The following is an 18,152-nucleotide window of genomic DNA, read 5'->3' on the forward strand; positions in this document are numbered from 1 at the left end:
CTCTCCTGGCCAAGAGTCGGACACAGGGTCAGTCCTGCCCAGTCTGTCCATCAGCCCCAGTGTGGCACCACCCCGCAAGCGGTGGAGGCAGGACACCAGCAGGGGAGTTGAGTCCCCCCCCCTGTCCACACCCCCCCCAGTAGCGCTGCGACCCATCCCTCCAAACCCCCCCCCTCCTTGGGGCCTGTGTTTCCTTCGGGTGCAGGGGAGACGCTGGGCGACCTGGCAGTAGTGTGCAGCGCCGTGCTCGAATCCACCTTTGGCGCTGCCCCACCCCCTGTGTTGGAGTCGTCCGTCCCTGCACCCACAACACCTCCCCTTGCCCCTCCTGTCCCTGCGGTGCCTGGTCCTCCCCCACCACATTTCCCCCCCCCCCTGTGGATGACAAGGTAGTCTGAACTGTGCAGGCAAGCTAGGGGACACGCATCCCAATGTGTCCCCCACCTGGATTGGAACTATGGACTGCTCTATGGGCCTTGTGCATTTTGAACTCATCGTACAATTCATTTTAGTACATTGCTGAATAAAGCTATTTTATTTTCCTTGGCACACTACTGCTTTTCTGGCATTGCTGTTGGTGGTGCTGCTCCATGATTTGTGGTGGCGATAATGTGTTAGGTGTCTGGGATATGTTGTAGTGTGGTGTTCGTGGGGTGGACCCTGTTATCTGTGTGCCATCACACGGTATTTGCTATCACACTTTGCTCATGTAAGCTGTTACTGCATGGTGACATTGTCCCAAGGTGTGTACCTTCCTCTGTGGACCCTGACATCTTCCCTGCAGGGTGTTGTGAAGACATATGTGCAGTGCTGTGTCTACATTTGCTGGGTGTGTGACGGACCCCTTCAACTTTGGCCATGCATGCTGGCCAAGGTCTCCACCTGCATCATTTGTGTGATCCTTGGGGGTCACTGTACTTGTGAGTGGAGTATATTGACAGGACTTCATGTGTACATGTTCCCTTTTCCGCACTTTGCATGTGTGTACTCCCAGCCTCGCACACATGTGTTTCGTGTTCTGCTTTGTCTTTGAGTACCTGACTGACAATTGTGGCCATTGTATCTGTGTGTACTCAACCCCTTTCTTTCCATGGGCACAGCTGGGGGTACTCTGCACACACCCCTCCTGTGTCTGGGCACTGCTGGGAGGACTCTGCACACACCCCTCCTATGTCTGGGCACTGCTGGGAGGACTCTGCACACACCCCTCCTGTGTCTGGGCACTGCTGGGAGGACTCTGCACACACCTCTCCTGTGTCTGGGCACTGCTGCGAGGACTCTGCACACACCCCTCCTATGTCTGGGCACTGCTGGGAGGACTCTGCACACACCCCTCCTGTGTCTGGGCACTGCTGGGAGGACTCTGCACACACCCCTCCTATGTCTGGGCACTGCTGGGAGTGATAGGCACCCACCCCTCCTGTGTCTGGGCACTGCTGGGAGAACGCTGCACACACCCCTCCTGTGTCTGGGCACTGCTGGGAGGACTCTGCACCCACCCCTCCTATGTCTGGGCACTGCTGGGAGTGATAGGCACACACCCCTCCTATGTCTGGGCACTGCTGGGAGGACTCTGCACACACCCCTCCTGTGTCTGGGCACTGCTGGGAGGACTCTGCACACACCCCTCCTGTGTCTGGGCACTGCTGGGAGGACTCTGCACACACCCCTCCTATGTCTGGGCACTGCTGGGAGGACTTTGCACACACCCCTCCTGTGTCTGGGCACTGCTGGGAGGACTCTGCACACACCCCTCCTGTGTCTGGGCACTGCTGGGAGTGATAGGCACCCACCCCTCCTATGTCTGGGCACTGCTGGGAGGACTCTACACACACCCCTCCTGTGTCTGGGCACTGCTGGGAGGACTCTGCACACACCCCTCCTGTGTCTGGGCACTGCTGGGAGGACTCTGCACACACCCCTCCTATGTCTGGGCACTGCTGGGAGGACTCTGCACACACCCCTCCTGTGTCTGGGCACTGCTGGGAGGACTCTGCACACACCCCTCCTATGCTTGGGCACTGCTGGGAGTGATAGGCACCCACCCCTCCTGTGTCTGGGCACTGCTGGGAGGACTCTGCACACACCCCTCCTGTGTCTGGGCACTGCTGGGAGGACTCTGCACCCACCCCTCCTATGTCTGGGCACTGCTGGGAGTGATAGGCACCCACCCCTCCTATGTCTGGGCACTGCTGGGAGGACTCTACACACACCCCTCCTGTGTCTGGGCACTGCTGGGAGGACTCTGCACCCACCCTCCTATGTCTGGGCACTGCTGGGAGTGATAGGCACACACCCCTCCTGTGTCTGGGCACTGCTGGGAGGACTCTGCACACACCCCTCCTGTGTCTGGGCACTGCTGGGAGGACTCTGCACACACCCCTCCTGTGTCTGGGCACTGCTGGGAGGACTCTGCACACACCCCTCCTATGTCGGGGCACTGCTGGAGGACTCTGCACACACCCCTCCCATGTCTGGGCACTGCTGGGAGGACTCTGCACACACCCCTCCTATGCTTGGGCACTGCTGGGAGTGATAGGCACCCACCCCTCCTGTGTCTGGGCACTGCTGGGAGGACTCTGCACACACCCCTCCTGTGTCTGGGCACTGCTGGGAGGACTCTGCACCCACCCCTCCTATGTCTGGGCACTGCTGGGAGTGATAGGCACCCACCCCTCCTATGTCTGGGCACTGCTGGGAGGACTCTATACACACCGCTCCTGTGTCTGGGCACTGCTGGGAGGACTCTGCACCCACCCCTCCTATGTCTGGGCACTGCTGGAAGTGATAGGCACACACCCCTCCTGTGTCTGGGCACTGCTGGGAGGACTCTGCACACACCCCTCCTGTGTCTGGGCACTGCTGGGAGGACTCTGCACACACCCCTCCTGTGTCTGGGCACTGCTGGGAGTGATAGGCACCCACCCCTCCTATGTCTGGGCACTGCTGGGAGGACTCTGCACACACCTCTCCTGTGTCTGGGCACTGCTGGGAGGACTCTGCACACACCCCTCCTGTGTCTGGGCACTGCTGGGAGGACTCTGCACACACCCCTCCTATGTCTGGGCACTGCTGGGAGGACTCTGCACACACCCCTCCTGTGTCTGGGCACTGCTGGGAGGACTCTGCACACACCCCTCCTATGTCTGGGCATTGCTGGGAGTGATAGGCACCCACCCCTCCTGTGTCTGGGCCCTGCTGGGAGGACTCTGCACCCACCCCTCCTATGTCTGGGCACTGCTGGGAGTGATCGGCACACACCCCTCCTATGTCTGGGCACTGCTGGGAGGACTCTGCACACACCCCTCCTGTGTCTGGGCACTGCTGGGAGGACTCTGCACACACCCCTCCTATGTCTGGGCACTGCTGGGAGGACTCTGCACACACCCCTCCTGTGTCTGGGCACTGCTGGGAGTGATAGGCACCCACCCCTCCTATGTCTGGGCACTGCTGGGAGGACTCTGCACACACCCCTCCTGTGTCTGGGCACTGCTGGGAGGACTCTGCACACACCCCTCCTGTGTCTGGGCACTGCTGGGAGGAGTCTGCACACACCCCTCCTATGTCTGGGCACTGCTGGGAGGACTCTGCACACACCCCTCCTGTGTCTGGGCACTGCTGGGAGGACTCTGCACACACCCCTCCTATGCCTGGGCACTGCTGGGAGTGATAGGCACCCACCCCTCCTGTGTCTGGGCACTGCTGGGAGGACTCTGCACACACCCCTCCTGTGTCTGGGCACTGCTGGGAGGACTCTGCACCCACCCCTCCTATGTCTGGGCACTGCTGGGAGTGATAGGCACCCACCCCTCCTATGCCTGGGCACTGCTGGGAGGACTCTGCACACACCCCTCCTGTGTCTGGGCACTGCTGGGAGGACTCTACACACACCCCTCCTGTGTCTGGGCACTGCTGGGAGGACTCTGCACCCACCCCTCCTATGTCTGGGCACTGCTGGGAGTGATAGGCACACACCCCTCCTGTGTCTGGGCACTGCTGGGAGGACTCTGCACACACCCCTCCTGTGTCTGGGCACTGCTGGGAGGACTCTGCACACACCCCTCCTGTGTCTGGGCACTGCTGGGAGTGATAGGCACCCACCCCTCCTATGTCTGGGCACTGCTGGGAGGACTCTGCACACACCCCTCCTGTGTCTGGGCACTGCTGGGAGGACTCTGCACACACCCCTCCTGTGTCTGGGCACTGCTGGGAGGACTCTGCACACACCCCTCCTATGTCTGGGCACTGCTGGGAGGACTCTGCACACACCCCTCCTGTGTCTGGGCACTGCTGGGAGGACTCTGCACACACCCCTCCTATGTCTGGGCACTTCTGGGAGTGATAGGCACCCACCCCTCCTGTGTCTGGGCACTGCTGGGAGGACTCTGCACCCACCCCTCCTATGTCTGGGCACTGCTGGGAGTGATAAGCACACACCCCTCCTATGTCTGGGCACTGCTGGGAGGACTCTGCACACACCCCTCCTGTGTCTGGGCACTGCTGGGAGGACTCTGCACACACCCCTCCTATGTCTGGGCATGTACGGTCCGTACATACACTGGTGGTGTGTGGGTACGCTCCATTCAGACACGGGTGTGGGTACGCTCCATACATACACAGGTGGGGTGGGGGTACGGTCCGTACATGCACGGGTGGGGAGTTGGTCCGCTGCATGCATACACGGGTGGGGGTACGCTCCATTCATACACGGGTGTGGGTACGGTCCATACATACCCTGGTGGGGTGGGGGTACGGTCCGTACATACACGAGTGGGGAGTTGGTACGCTGCATGCATACACGGGTGGGGGTACGGTCCGTACATACACTGGTGGGGTGGGGGTACGGTCCGTACATACACTGGTGGGGTGTGGGTACGCTCCATTCATACACGGGTGGGGGTACGCTCCATTCATACACGGGTGTGGGTACACTCCGTACATACACTGGTGGGGTGGGGGTACGCTCCATTCATACACGGGTGTGGGTACGCTCCGTACATACACTGGTGGTGTGTGGGTACGCTCCATTCATACACGGGTGGGGGTACGGTCCGTACATACACGGGTGGGGTGGGGGTACGCTCCATTCATACACGGGTGGGGGTACGCTCCGTACATTCCCGTACCCACGGTTTGCTGGCCTGGGTATGTACCGTCCCCAGGCCTTGAGAGCGTGGGTACGGGCCGTTCCACGCCCACCACTACGTCACCCCAACAATGGCGGTACGGCCCGTACCCACGTAATAAAGGCCTGGGTACGGGCCGTACCAGCATTGTTGGGGTGATGTGGGGGTACGCGTGGTACGACTCGTACCAACGCTCTGAGGGCCTGGGTATGGTGCAGACCCCCAATGGGGTGCCGTAGGGGTACGCACCGTCCCCAGCCCTTCAGAGCGTGGGTACGGGTCGTACCACGCGTACCCCCACATCACCCCAACAATGCTGGTACGGCCCGTCCCCAGGCCTTTATTACGTGGGTACGGGCCGTACCGCCATTGTTGGGGTGACGGAAATGGTGTTTCCATACGAATCGTACTTGCATGTTTGTAATGTTTATTTCCCGGGTACGAGTCGGACGGAGAAAACGCTCCGACCGACGGTTCGTACCCGGTTTCTCCAGGATCCGAATCGGCACCAATGTGTCTACAGATTTACACTCCCAGGTAAAAGCTTTCAACCCATGCCAATAAACCCATCTTTTTAAAACAGATATTTAGTGGGTTTTCTATGAATCTCTGTTGCAGACACTGAAAGTGTGATTAAGAAAAATAAGTATAAACTCCAAAGCTTTGATCTTGAGATCCTATCTAGATAAAAAGGTAGTCAGTCAGGACTTAGGTTGTAGAGACAGAGTCCTGAAGAACTGCTCGTGACACTGTTGGGCTGAACGGAGGTAAGAATGATGTCAACACTACAGATACAAAGGGTCATCATTAACCCTCATGTCTTTTTACTTTGCAAATAGAGGCAAATAAAGAAGGAATGTGCCTACATCAGGGAAACTTTATTGATTTATTCAGTCCAATCTGCAGCAACAGAGCACGAACAAGCAGACAATGGCTTCACAACACACTCAGAACTCCCTAGCACTGAGAACCCCTCAGACACCAGTCAGCACTGAGATGAGGAGAAGAAACCCAATGATGAAGTATGACCCTTGGATGAGGGCTCTGCATCCTTTTAAACAGCATACCCCACAGGACCTTGTGTTGAGTTCACTCCTCAAGCCACAGATCCACCTCCACCTTTTCATTCTGAGGAGCTATAGCAAGAAAACCAACAAGCATAAGCAGCGGCAAACATGAGCTGATGTTACTGTAATCATTCTGCAAATTGCGGTGGCATTGCACCTGTTGTGCATCCTGGCAAAATATGATAAACTACACAGATGTCAGTTGTGCTTATGGAGGCTTTTCACAAAGATGAATGAAGACCAAAGATGCAATGAGTGAGCACCACAAAAGAGCACATGCCCATAATTTGGTGTCTGCACAGGAGAGAAAGGTTTGAATTGCTTCACTTTGTATGTGGAGGGATCAGAAGTCAGTGAATGAAAGTAATACGGTTGCCTGGAACTTCTTAACAATCAGGAGATTGTAGATTTGAGCTCGTCTGCTATAAAATGAGTGGTTATTCCTGTAAAGGTACATTGAAAGGTGTGATTTGAAAAGAGTACCATGAAATATGACCTGTTGATAGAGCACATGAAAGAAGAAGGGGTGTGGCAGAGGGTTTTTGAGAATCTAGCCTTGTCCATCAAAAGCATCTGCACAACCGACATGTCACATAAGTGCTGGTTCTTTGCGGTGTACAGACCACCTCTATCTGATCAGCCTTCCATGAACATTGATAAATCAATCAACCTCATTGCTTGAAAACTTTAATCTGTGCACTGACCAGTGTGTTTTCTCTCCCATCTCCTAAATGTTCAAAAACCTTACCTTAGAGGACTGGGAAGAGATCATTTTTTAAGACCCACATTTGATAGGTCACCATCTGGATTTACAACATTCGCTGAACCCTCAGCACTTCCCCTTCTATAGTCCCAAAATACAACAACTTTTTGTTAGATCTACTGTTGCAGCTCAGCTCCCTCTCATTAAACTAGCTCAGAGTATCCTTGATAAAGGAAGAGGATATATAGGGTTCCATTTAGACACTGGTGGATGACGCAGAAGTTCCCATATAGTTGGAGGCCAAGGACTTTGCCACCATGGTGGGAGATCGTGTGCCCTCCTGAGAGCTCCACCTCCCTGACGGAGATCTCTGTGCTGTGAATGAAGCCACTTCTGCTCCCTACACGGCAAAGGTTTGTTGTGTACGTGCCAAATGGTTTTCTATTGAAAAAATAAACTCTAAACTAGGTGTTTGTTTTTTAAATACAAAAATTAAACACTGCCAATGTGTAGGTAGGTTTCTCCACAGGCATGAAAGCTATTCTACATTGTTGCTGCTGATATATCTTATATGCCTTACATGCCTTGCATGCCTTGCCTGTATCGGCCACACCTGCCTTGCACGATAGACATAAATTGGGAAAACTGGGAATAAAAATGGAATTTGTCTACATCAAGGCAGCTTTATTGATTCTTCCAGTCCCCATACAACAACAGAGCACAAATAAGCAGATCCTGTAGTATAAGCTTCACGGCACACTAAGAACTCCCTCATACTTGGAACCCACCTCAGATGAACAGTGACCCCCACTCAACAGGTGCTACAATGTCCCTGTGGAACGGACTGCCAGGTCAAAGGTTCATGAGGGCGGAGCCTGGTGAGGCTCCACCAATCTAATCAAGCATTTCTCCAGCTCTGAATAGCTTGGAGGCTGTGATTTTCTTTTTTTGGAGGCGGATGATTGGGGTCCTGATTTATGGTGGAGCTTCTGCTTAACCAAACTTTAAATGAGGCCTAAAGTCTACAGCCTCAACGAATACCTGGGTGAGTATGAGATCCTTTTACCAGCTCCCTAATTGAGAACATTGGTAAACATTTCAGGAGTCCTGGGTTCAAGTATTAGGCCTTAAGAAAACACTTTGATGTCAGACTCATTGAGCTCTGGGATACTCTCTCGGACTGAAGAAAAGTGGGCGCCTGCTTCGGGTTAGTTGAAGGACCTTACTACGGTAAAGCAGCTTGCAAAACATTTAGCACTTTATTTCTAGGGCAATCTGACAGCAAAACCCAAGTTCTCTCAAGGAAATATACTGCCTTAACATAGGGCCCGATTTAGAGTTTAGCGGATGGTTGCTCTGCCACGAATGTGACGGAAATCCTGTCCTCCTTATGATAAGAGCATTATATCCTATGACACTTGTAATAAGGCGGATACCAAATCAGTCATATTTACGACGGAGTAACCAGTTCACCAAATTCGAAATGAGGCCCATAAAATTAAAGGTGGGTTGCACTGTTTTAGGCCATAATTGTATTGGTCCTCCGTCTCGTGTTATTTTGTGGTCCTACACTACATTTCGAATACACTCGGCACATCGCAAAGTGCCAACATTTAGAAAAGACGTTATTGCGATTGCTGAACTTGGTTCTCTCCCACATGAGTCAACATGCATACCTGCAGTTTAAATGCTTCCTGTTTCTTGAGTGATGCGTAGGTAACTCCTCCCCCCACCCAATAGAAACATCTTTACCTTCTTCTAACCTACCACCTAGGATGTGGCAACTATATTGCAGACTTTAATGCCTACTGATTGTCACATGATGCTGATCCTGGGTGGTTACTGGATAAATGGCCTTTGGCATGTGTGTGACATCTTCACTGTGCACTATCTCCAATGGAAGGCAGGGACCCAAGTTCTCCGATTAATGCATTAATCGCACAGCTTCTCTTGAAGCACTGTCTTAAAATAGGATGCCCCCATTTGTTTTTGTTGCGTTGACCACCTATGCCTTTAAGATAACGTTTGAAAGATTTAGGCAAATGAGCTACAGACATTTTTATATAACAATGCACTATGGTTCACTCAGGCTTTTCTGCACAGCATGGATTAAAGAAGCATTGGCAACACCAATAAATGTGGCATTTCATGCCAGCCCATTAGGATCGTCAATGCTTGTTTTGTCATGTTTTTTGGACAATTAATGTTGGTGGGGCTACTGGGTCCTCACCAATATAAAAAAGGAGAGATTGGCTAAAATCAAAAACATTTTTTTCCTCAAACAACAGATATTGACATAATGGTCCCTGGCACTGAAGGGAGCTACTTTGCGTGCAGATGTGCTTGTTGTGAAAGAGCAGAATGCAGTCACTCACAGTGAAGTTAGCCAATAGCTGAACTGGGCTGACCCACTGCCGTATGCTGTAGTGAGTGGAAGACAAATTTGAATGACACAACAACAGACTAATGGATTTAGAAGGCTGGTTAAAAGTTCTGATACGTAAATATATCATATCTTCCATCGGTGATTGTCATTTGCCACACTCAGGTGCCGATCGCGATCCGGTAAAAAAAAGGCCCGTCCGACTCGTATCCGGTCTTTTTACCGTACGAATCGTACAAGTGCCGTACAAACTGGCAATCACGATTCGCATGGTAAAAAGTCCATACGAACCGCCTTGGGAATTATTCCCCACACGTCCTCGGGTCGGAAAATGTGTCCGACCGAGGAATCACGATCCAACCCGTGCGTCCGATCTTACAACCGTATGGTAAAAACACCGTCCGCACCGAACTCCCATAGCAACCATGGAGACATGTGCCCGCATATGCGCCCAACACTCCCCCCAGCACCCATACGTTCGAGTCGTACTCCCCGTGTATGTACACCCCCCCTGTATGTACACTCGTGTACGTGTCGAACCCCCACCCGTGTATGTACACCCGTGTACATTCGAGTCCTACCCCCACCCCTGTACGTGTCGTACCACCGTGTATGTACACCCCTGTACGTTCGAGTCCTACCCCCACCCCTGTACGTGTCGTACCACCGTGTATGTACACCCCAGTACGTTCGAGTCCTACCCCCACCCGTGTACGTGTCGTACTTACACTGTTGGGGTGGGGGGTTCGCTCCATGCATACGCGGGTGAGGGTACGGGTCGTACTTACACTGTTGGGGTGGGCGGTACGCTCCGTATGTACGCGGGTGGGGGTACGTGTTGTACTCACACTGTTGGGGTGGGGGTACGCTCCATGCATACGCGGGTGGGGGTACAGTCCGTACATTGCCATACCCACGCTGTGGAATGCTTGTGCGGGCCGTCCCCAGGCCTTTGCCACGTGGGTATGAGCCGTCCCGCCATTGTTGGGGTGACGTAGGTGTGGGCGTGGTACGACTCGTACCCACGCTCTGTATGGTTGTGTTGCCGGTTCGCAAGAACTTCCATTGTAGCGGTCGCTGGCTTGGCTGGACACGCCCCCACCCCCTCGTAGTGACCAGGGCCTGAGGGTCAGGTATGTCCAGGGCATGTGTGCTGTGTGACTTGGGTGGGGGCTATGTGTCCTGCCCCTGCCCCCCCCCTTTGCCCATGGGTGTTGTTCTGACCTTCTGCGGCGTCTGCATCGTAACCTGTAGAGGAGGTCGACTGCTATGAGGGCCGGGATGACACGTAGGTTCGGGTCCATGTCTGTCCGTCGCGTACAGGTCCTCCTTGTTCGCGTCCTCCTGTCTGTCCGTCGCGTACGGGTCCTCCTTGTTCGCGTCGTCCTGATTTCCCAGCAGTTTTTGGCAGCCGGAAAATATTCACCGTGCGGGATGACGTCGGTGCGAATAGTGATTCCTGGTTCGTGTATGGCAGGCTGCGTGCGTCCCGACGTCACGTCGGCGCTTTCCCGGATCGCATTTGTATGTTTATTTTGTTCGGTTGGGGTTTTGTACGATTCGTACGGGAAAGGTGTTTCCGTGCGAATCGTAATTCCATGTTTGTATATTTACACGACCGGGTACGCGTCGGACGGAGAATATGCTCCGTCCGACGGTTCGTACCCGGTTTTTACCGGATTGTAATTGGCACCAATGTGTAAAGATCTGGATCTTTCTGAACAATTTTCTGCATTTGTGGCTTGGACACCATTTAGTAGTCGCCAGGAGTTGCAGCTGCATCCCATGGCTTCTTTGTGAGCCTTGGCTTGGCACTGCCTTTGCGACCCCTGGCCTTAGAGAGGCAGCTCTGCATTCCTTATTTTCCGCCCATTTTTCATTACTGGTAGTTTTTCATTACACTACCAGTCAATATTATGGTAATAGTCTAATATAAAATGCAGTACACTCAGCTGAACGGGAGATTTGGCGGTAGCTGTGATAGTTAAAAATGGTTTTTAATGTATACTGTGTGCGGGCTTATGGGTGAGAGTATGTTTATATGAGAGAGAGTTTGCATATGTGTGATGTAAGCACGAGTGTGAGTGAAAGTGAGTGAGAGTCAGTGACAGGTAGTGAGTGAAAGTGTGTGAGATTGAGGCCTAGATTTACTATTATTGAAGCAAGGCAACGCAGCACCATAGCTGCTACACTGCCTTACATCAAAAGGAAAGAGAAAAAAATGCCATGTCTTCTTTTGGCATGCGCCAACTGTTGCCCCATGGTGCCAAGGTGTGTGCATTCTCTGAAGCATGGCTTTTGTACATGAAGGTGTCTCTTCCAGTACAAAAACTATGCTTTAAGGCTTTTCCCACTGTACAATGCAGCACACATGCAAATTTGGAGAAATGAGAAGAAAATAAAACTTTTCTTCTTGGTACACCTGCCTTGAGGAGGAGACATAAGATTTTCGACCAAGTTCCTGTCTACCGATATTTGTAGATAGGGATTTCTGTCAAAGCCCATGGGTATTTGCATGGGAACGTCGATGCACCAGCTTTGGAATGCCCCCTCGATGCAAAGTACATAGCTCAGCATTATGTTACTTTGGGATACTATCCAAGGCAAATCCTGATTTGCCTTGGATAGGTAATGCCACCAGGAGTGGCTGGTGCAGGCAAGCGTGGTGGGATGGGGGGGGCAGGGTGGGGAGGAGTCAACAGATGAGGATGAGGGAAAATAACATTAAAGAAAGAAAACCACTTACCTTCCGCTCGCCGCATCGCGACTCGATGTGTGCCGATTTAAACAGTCATTTTCACCTTGCAAGATAAACTTCTTGCCAGGCCCAAAACTTTCTTTTTAATACATATAAGTTACCCCTACGGGAGGCCCAGAGTGCAGGATGCAGTGTATTAAAAAAGGTAGATAAGTTTTACATGTCCTGGTAGTGAAAAACTCTGAAATGTGTTGTTGCCTACTGCAAGTCTTACCTCTGAAGTAACCTTATTGTTATGTTATGTTAGCTGGATTTGTAAAGCATGGCTTTGTCACCGGAAGGGTATCCAGGTGCTAGAGCTGGTGTGTAGGTAGTCTGTAGGGTGTTAGTTGAAATGCCAGGTCTTCAACTTCATGCAGAATTCCGGTAGCGAGGAGGAGGCTCTTATGTGTAGAGGGATGCCTTTCCAAGTTTTGATTGTGGGATGGGAGAAGGCTAGGCCTCGTGTTCTGCAGATGCGAGGGGTGTGTGCGAGAGAGAGTGAGGCACAGCGTAGGTGTCTGGTGGGATGGTTAAGTGAAGTACCCAGCTGCAGTAAACTGGTCCTATGATGTTCAGTTTAATAAGCTGTAACTTCCAATTTGGAATAGGTAGATAGGTTAAGTTGGTGTCTAAAGAATTGTAGTAAAAGCCCTCTTTAAAGGTAAAGTCACATTTTTCATCACAATTCTAAAAATGCCTCTTTTAGAAAGTTGGCATTTTCTTGTCCTAACCATTTGGGGCCTGCAGCCTGATCCAGTATCGCATGACTAGACGTAGCTGGCAGGTGGTCTTTGTGTATTACTCCCAGACAGTGAGACAGGGGTAAGATAGGTGTTGGCAGGATGGGCCACTGAGTTAACGAGGGAGAGGAACTGTCACATACCATACTTGTACATCACAAAGGCTCTATCTGAGCACCCTCACAAAGGGTTTGACTCTGGTCTTTTGTGGCCCCAGACAAGCTGTAGCCAGGACAGCGAGGAATGAGATGTCTGACACCTCAGGGGGGTTAAAACCTCTATAAGTTTCCTCCACTTCAAAGTGGGCACTACATAGAAATATTGGACAAAACGCCCCAACTCTTCAGCACACTACTGGACCTGCTGCCCTCTTGCCTGTGTGAGAATGACTGAACTTGCATATCTGAATCTAGGACCTCAGAGTGACTCCAAGGGCTAGTTGGATTGCCTCCTGATCTGAAGCGTCAGGGAGAAAACAGGCCTCCAAAAACCTTGAACCCTGCACCTGGCCTCTACCATCTGTGATTCCTACCCTCCCAAGTGTTGCCAGCCTAGTCCCCGCAGCTCAGCGTATCTCCTGCAGAACTGGTGCATCACCGCTGCTGCTTGATGCATTATACTTGGAACAAATGAATCGCCTCTGCTGCGTGGACTTCCCTGACACAAGGATTCCGCATCACCTACAAAAGCCCAACGGAACCACCGCTGCACAAAGAATCTCCATGCAAGTACATCACCTTGCCCCATGCAGCACGTCGGAACCTCTGCTGCGTGATGCATCTCCAGGCAAGGGCATCATCTCGCCCAATGCAGCCTATTGGAACTGCTGCTGCATGATGCATCCCCATCCAAGCACATCATCTCGCACTGCGCAGCTCCCCAAACCACCACTGCGTGATGCATCTCCTTGTCCGAACCTAACATCACCGCTGTTGCGTGACGGATCCTCGACCCTAAATTCTGCACCTCTTCACAACTAGGATTTAAGGTATTCTTGTTCATTGGGCCTAAGTGGATCCATGCAGCCAGCCCATGCTCCATTGTAGTCGGCCTGTGTGGTCTTGCGAGACCAGACAACCATAGTTGGTGCTTTGCGCTAGTAGAGTTTGTGCAGCGGTGGTTCCGTTGGGCTTTTGTAGGTGATGCGGAATCCTTGTGTCAGGGAAGTCCACGCAGCAGAGGCGATTAATTTGTTCCAAGAATAATGCATCAAGCAGCAGCGGTGATGCACCAGTTCTGCAGGAGATACGCCGAGCTGCAGAGCACCTTCAGGTCAGGGACTAGGCTGGCAACACTTGGGAGGGTAGGAATCACAGATGGTAGAGGCCAGGTGCTGGGTTCAAGGTTTTTGGAAGCCTGTTTTCTCCCTGACGCTTCAGATCAGGAGGCTATCCAACTAGCCCTTGGAGTCACTCTGAGGTCCTAGATTCAGATATGCAAGTCCAGTCATTCTCACACAGGCAAGAGGGCAGCAGGTCCAGTAGTATGCTGAAGAGTTGGGGCGTTTTGTCCAATATTTTCAATTAAATCTTTAAAATTCCATATCTCTGGTTCTACTGATTGGATTTTTGTTGCTTTGGTCTGTATTTATTTATTAAAAATTAATTTTTGATACCAAGTTTGTGTAGGATTTTTCTTGTGTTGTGTTTTCACTTTATTATTGTTTGAAGTATTGCATAAATACTTTAAACCTTGCCTCTAAGTTAAGCCTGACTGGTCTGCGTCAAGCTACCAGACGGTTGAGCACAGGAAAATGTAAGGTTTGCTTGTGACTTCGCCCCAACAAGGATTGCAGTTCCTGCTTGAGTAGGGCTTCACACCCTCAACTAACAACCCAATTTCCTACACCAGGTCTTCAGCTTCCTGCAGGATTTAAAAAGTGAAAAGTAGACTTTTATATGTAGCGTCAGGTCATTCCACGCTTTAGGAGCGATGTAGGAAAAGGCTTGGCCACCACATCTGGTTTCTCGTATGTGTGGGATTTGTTCAAGTAGGAGTCAAAACAAGGGGAGGCGTCTGGGAGGTTTGTAAAATCAGATGCGATTGTTGAGGTATGCTGGGCCAGTGTTGTGTAATGCCTTGAAAGCTTGAGTGAGGAGTCTGAATTGTGCTCTTCTGTGAATGGGCAGCCAGTGGAGCTCCTTCAGGTGTGGTGTGATGTGAGTGCAGTGTGGGAGGTTGAGAGTGTGAATGGGGAGCCAGTGGAGCTCCTTCAGGTGTGGTGTGATGTGAGTGCGGTGTGGGAAGTGGAGAGTGTGAATGGGGAGCCAGTGGAGCTCCTTCAGGTGTGGTGTGATGTGAGTGTGGTGTGGGAGGTGGAGAGTGTGAATGGGGAGCCAGTGGAGCTCCTTCAGGTGTGGTGTGATGTGAGTGTGGTGTGGGAGGCGGAGAGTGTGAATGGGCAGCCAGTGGAGCTCCTTCAGGTGTGGTGTGATGTGAGTGTGGTGTGGGAGGTGGAGAGAGTGAATGGGGAGCCAGTAGAGCTCCTTCAGGTGTGGTGTGACGTGAGGGCGGTGTGGGAGGTGGAGAGTATGAATGGGCAGCCAGTGGATCTCCTTCAGGTGTGGTGTGATGTGAGTGCGGTGTGGGAGGTGGAGAGAGTGAATGGGCAGCCAGTGGAGCTCCTTCAGGTGTGGTGTGATGTGAGGGTGGTGTGGGAGGTGGAGAGAGTGAATGGGGAGCCAGTGGAGCTCCTTCAGGTGTGGTGTGATGTGAGGGTGGTGTGGTAGGTGGAGAGTGTGAATGAGGAGCCAGTGGAGCTCCTTCAGGTGTGGTGTGATGTGACTATGGTGTGGGAGGTTGAGAGTGTGAATGAGGAGCCAGTGGAGCTCCTTCAGGTGTGGTGTGATGTGAGTGCGGTGTGGGAGGTTGAGTATGAATGGGGAGCCAGTGGAGCTCCTTCAGGTGTGGAGTGATGCGAGTGCGGTGTGGGAGGTGGAGAGTGTGAATGGGGAGCCAGTGGAGCTCCTTCAGGTGTGGTGTGAGGGTGGTGTGGGAGGTGGAGAGTGTGAATGGGGAGCCAGTGGAGCTCCTTCAGGTGTGGTGTGATGTGATGGTGGTGTGGGAGGTGGAGAGTGTGAATGGGGAGCCAGTGGAGCTCCTTCAGGTGTGGTGTGATGTGAGGGTGGTGTGGGAGGTGGAGAGTGTGAATGGGGAGCCAGTGAAGCTCCTTCAGGTGTGGTGTGATGTGAGTGCGGTGTGGGAGGTGGAGAGTGTGAATGGGGAGCCAGTGGAGCTCCTTCAGGTGTGGTGTGATGTGAGTGTGGTGTGGGAGGTGGAGAGTGTGAATGGGGAGCCAGTGGAGCTCCTTCAGGTGTGGTGTGATGTGAGGGCAGTGTGGGAGGTGGAGAGTGTGAATGAGGAGCCAGTGGAGCTCCTTCAGTTGTGGTGTGATGTGAGGGTGGTGTGGGAGGTGGAGAGTGTGAATGGGGAGCCAGTGGAGCTCCTTCAGGTGTGGTGTGATGTGAGTGTGGTGTGGGAGGTTGAAAGTGTGAATGAGGAGCCAGTGGAGCTCCTTCAGGTGTGGTGTGATGTGAGGGCGATGTGGGAGGCGGAGAGTGGGAATGGGGAGCCAGTGGAGCTCCTTCAGGTGTGGTGTGATGTGAGTGTGGTGTGGGAGGTGGAGAGAGTGAATGAGGAGCCAGTGGAGCTCCTTCAGGTGTGGTGTGATGTGAGGGTGGCGTGGGAGGTGGAGAAAGTGAATGGGGTGCCAGTGGAGCTCCTTCAGGTGTGGTGTGATGTGAGTGTGGCATGGGAGGTGGAGAGAGTGAATAGGGAGCCAGTGGAGCTCCTTCAGGTGTTTTGTGATGTGAGTGTGGTGTGGGAGGTGGAGAGTGTGAATGGGGAGCCAGTGGAGCTTCTTCAGGTGTGGTGTGATGTGAGTGTGGTGTGGGAGGTTGAGAGTGTGAATGAGGAGCCAATGGAGCTACTTCAGGTGTGGTGTGATGTGAGTGCGGTGTGGGAGGTGGAGACTGTGAATGGGGAGCCAGTGGAGCTCCTTCAGGTGTGGTGTGATGTGAGGGTGGTGTGGGAGGTGAAGAATGTGAATGAGGAGCCAGTGGAGCTCCTTCAGGTGTGGCGTGATGTGAGGGCGGTGTGGGAGGTGGAGAGTGTGAATGGGGAGCCAGTGGAGCTCCTTTAGGTGTGGTGTGATGTGAGTGCGGTGTGGGAGGTGGAGAGTGTGAATGGGGAGCCAGTGGAGCTCCTTCAGGTGTGGTGTGATGTGAGTGCGGTGTGGGAGGTGGAGCGTGTGAATGAGGAGCCAGTGGAGCTCCTTCAGGTGTGGTGTGATGTGAGTGCGGTGTGGGAGGTGGAGAGTGTGAATGAGGAGCCAATGGAGCTTCTTCAGGTGTGGTGTGATGTGAGTGTGGTGTGGGAGGCGGAGAGTGTGAATGAGGAGCCAATGGAGCTTCTTCAGGTGTGGTGTGATGTGAGGGCAGTGTGGGAGGTGGAGAGTGTGAATGAGGAGCCAATGGAGCTCCTTCAGGTGTGGTGTGATGTGGGTGCAGTGTGGGAGGTTGAGAGAGTGAATGAGGAGCCAGTGGAGCTCCTTCAGGTGTGTTGTGATGTGAGGGTGGTGTGGGAGGTGGAGAGTATGAATGGGGAGCCAGTGGAGCTCCTTCAGGTGTGGTGTGATGTGAGTGTGGTGTGGGAGGTAGAGAGAGTGAATGAGGAGCCAGTGGAGCTCCTTCAGGTGTGGTGTGATGTGAGGGTGGCCTGGGAGGTGGAGAGAGTGACTGGGGTGCCAGTGGAGCTCCTTCAGGTGTGGTGTGATGTGAGGGTGGTGTGGGAGGTGGAGAGTGTGAATGGGCAGCCAGTGGAGCTCCTTCAGGTGTGGTGTGATGTGAGGGTGGTGTGGGAGGTGGAGAGTGTGAATGGGCAGCCTGTGGAGCTCCTTCAGGTGCGGTGTGATGTGAGTGTGGTGTGGGAGGTGGAAAGAGTGAATGGGGAGCCAGTGGAGCTCCTTCAGGTGTGGTGTTATGTGAGGGTGGTGTGGGAGGTGGAGAGTGTGAATGGGCAGCCAGTGGAGCTCCTTCAGGTGTGGTGTGATGTGAGTGTGGTGTGGGAGGTGGAGAGAGTGAATGGGGAGCCAGTGGAGCTCCTTCAGGTGTGGTGTGACGTGAGGGCGGTGTGGGAGGTGGAGAGTGTGAATGGGCAGCCAGTGGAGCTCCTTCAGGTGTGGTGTGATGAGAGTGCGGTGTGGGAGGTGGAGAGTGTGAATGGGCAGCCAGTGGAGCTCCTTCAGGTGTGGTGTGATGCGAGTGTGGTGTGGGAGGTGGAGAGAGTGAATGGGCAGCCAGTGGAGCACCTTCAGGTGTGGTGTGATGTGAGTGTGGTGTGGGAGGTGGAGAGAGTGAATGGGGAGCCAGTGGAGCTCCTTCAGGTGTGGTGTG

Source organism: Triturus cristatus, chromosome 5_1, assembly GCF_964204655.1.
Source record: "Triturus cristatus chromosome 5_1, aTriCri1.1, whole genome shotgun sequence".
Classification (NCBI taxonomy): Eukaryota; Metazoa; Chordata; class Amphibia; order Caudata; family Salamandridae; genus Triturus; species Triturus cristatus.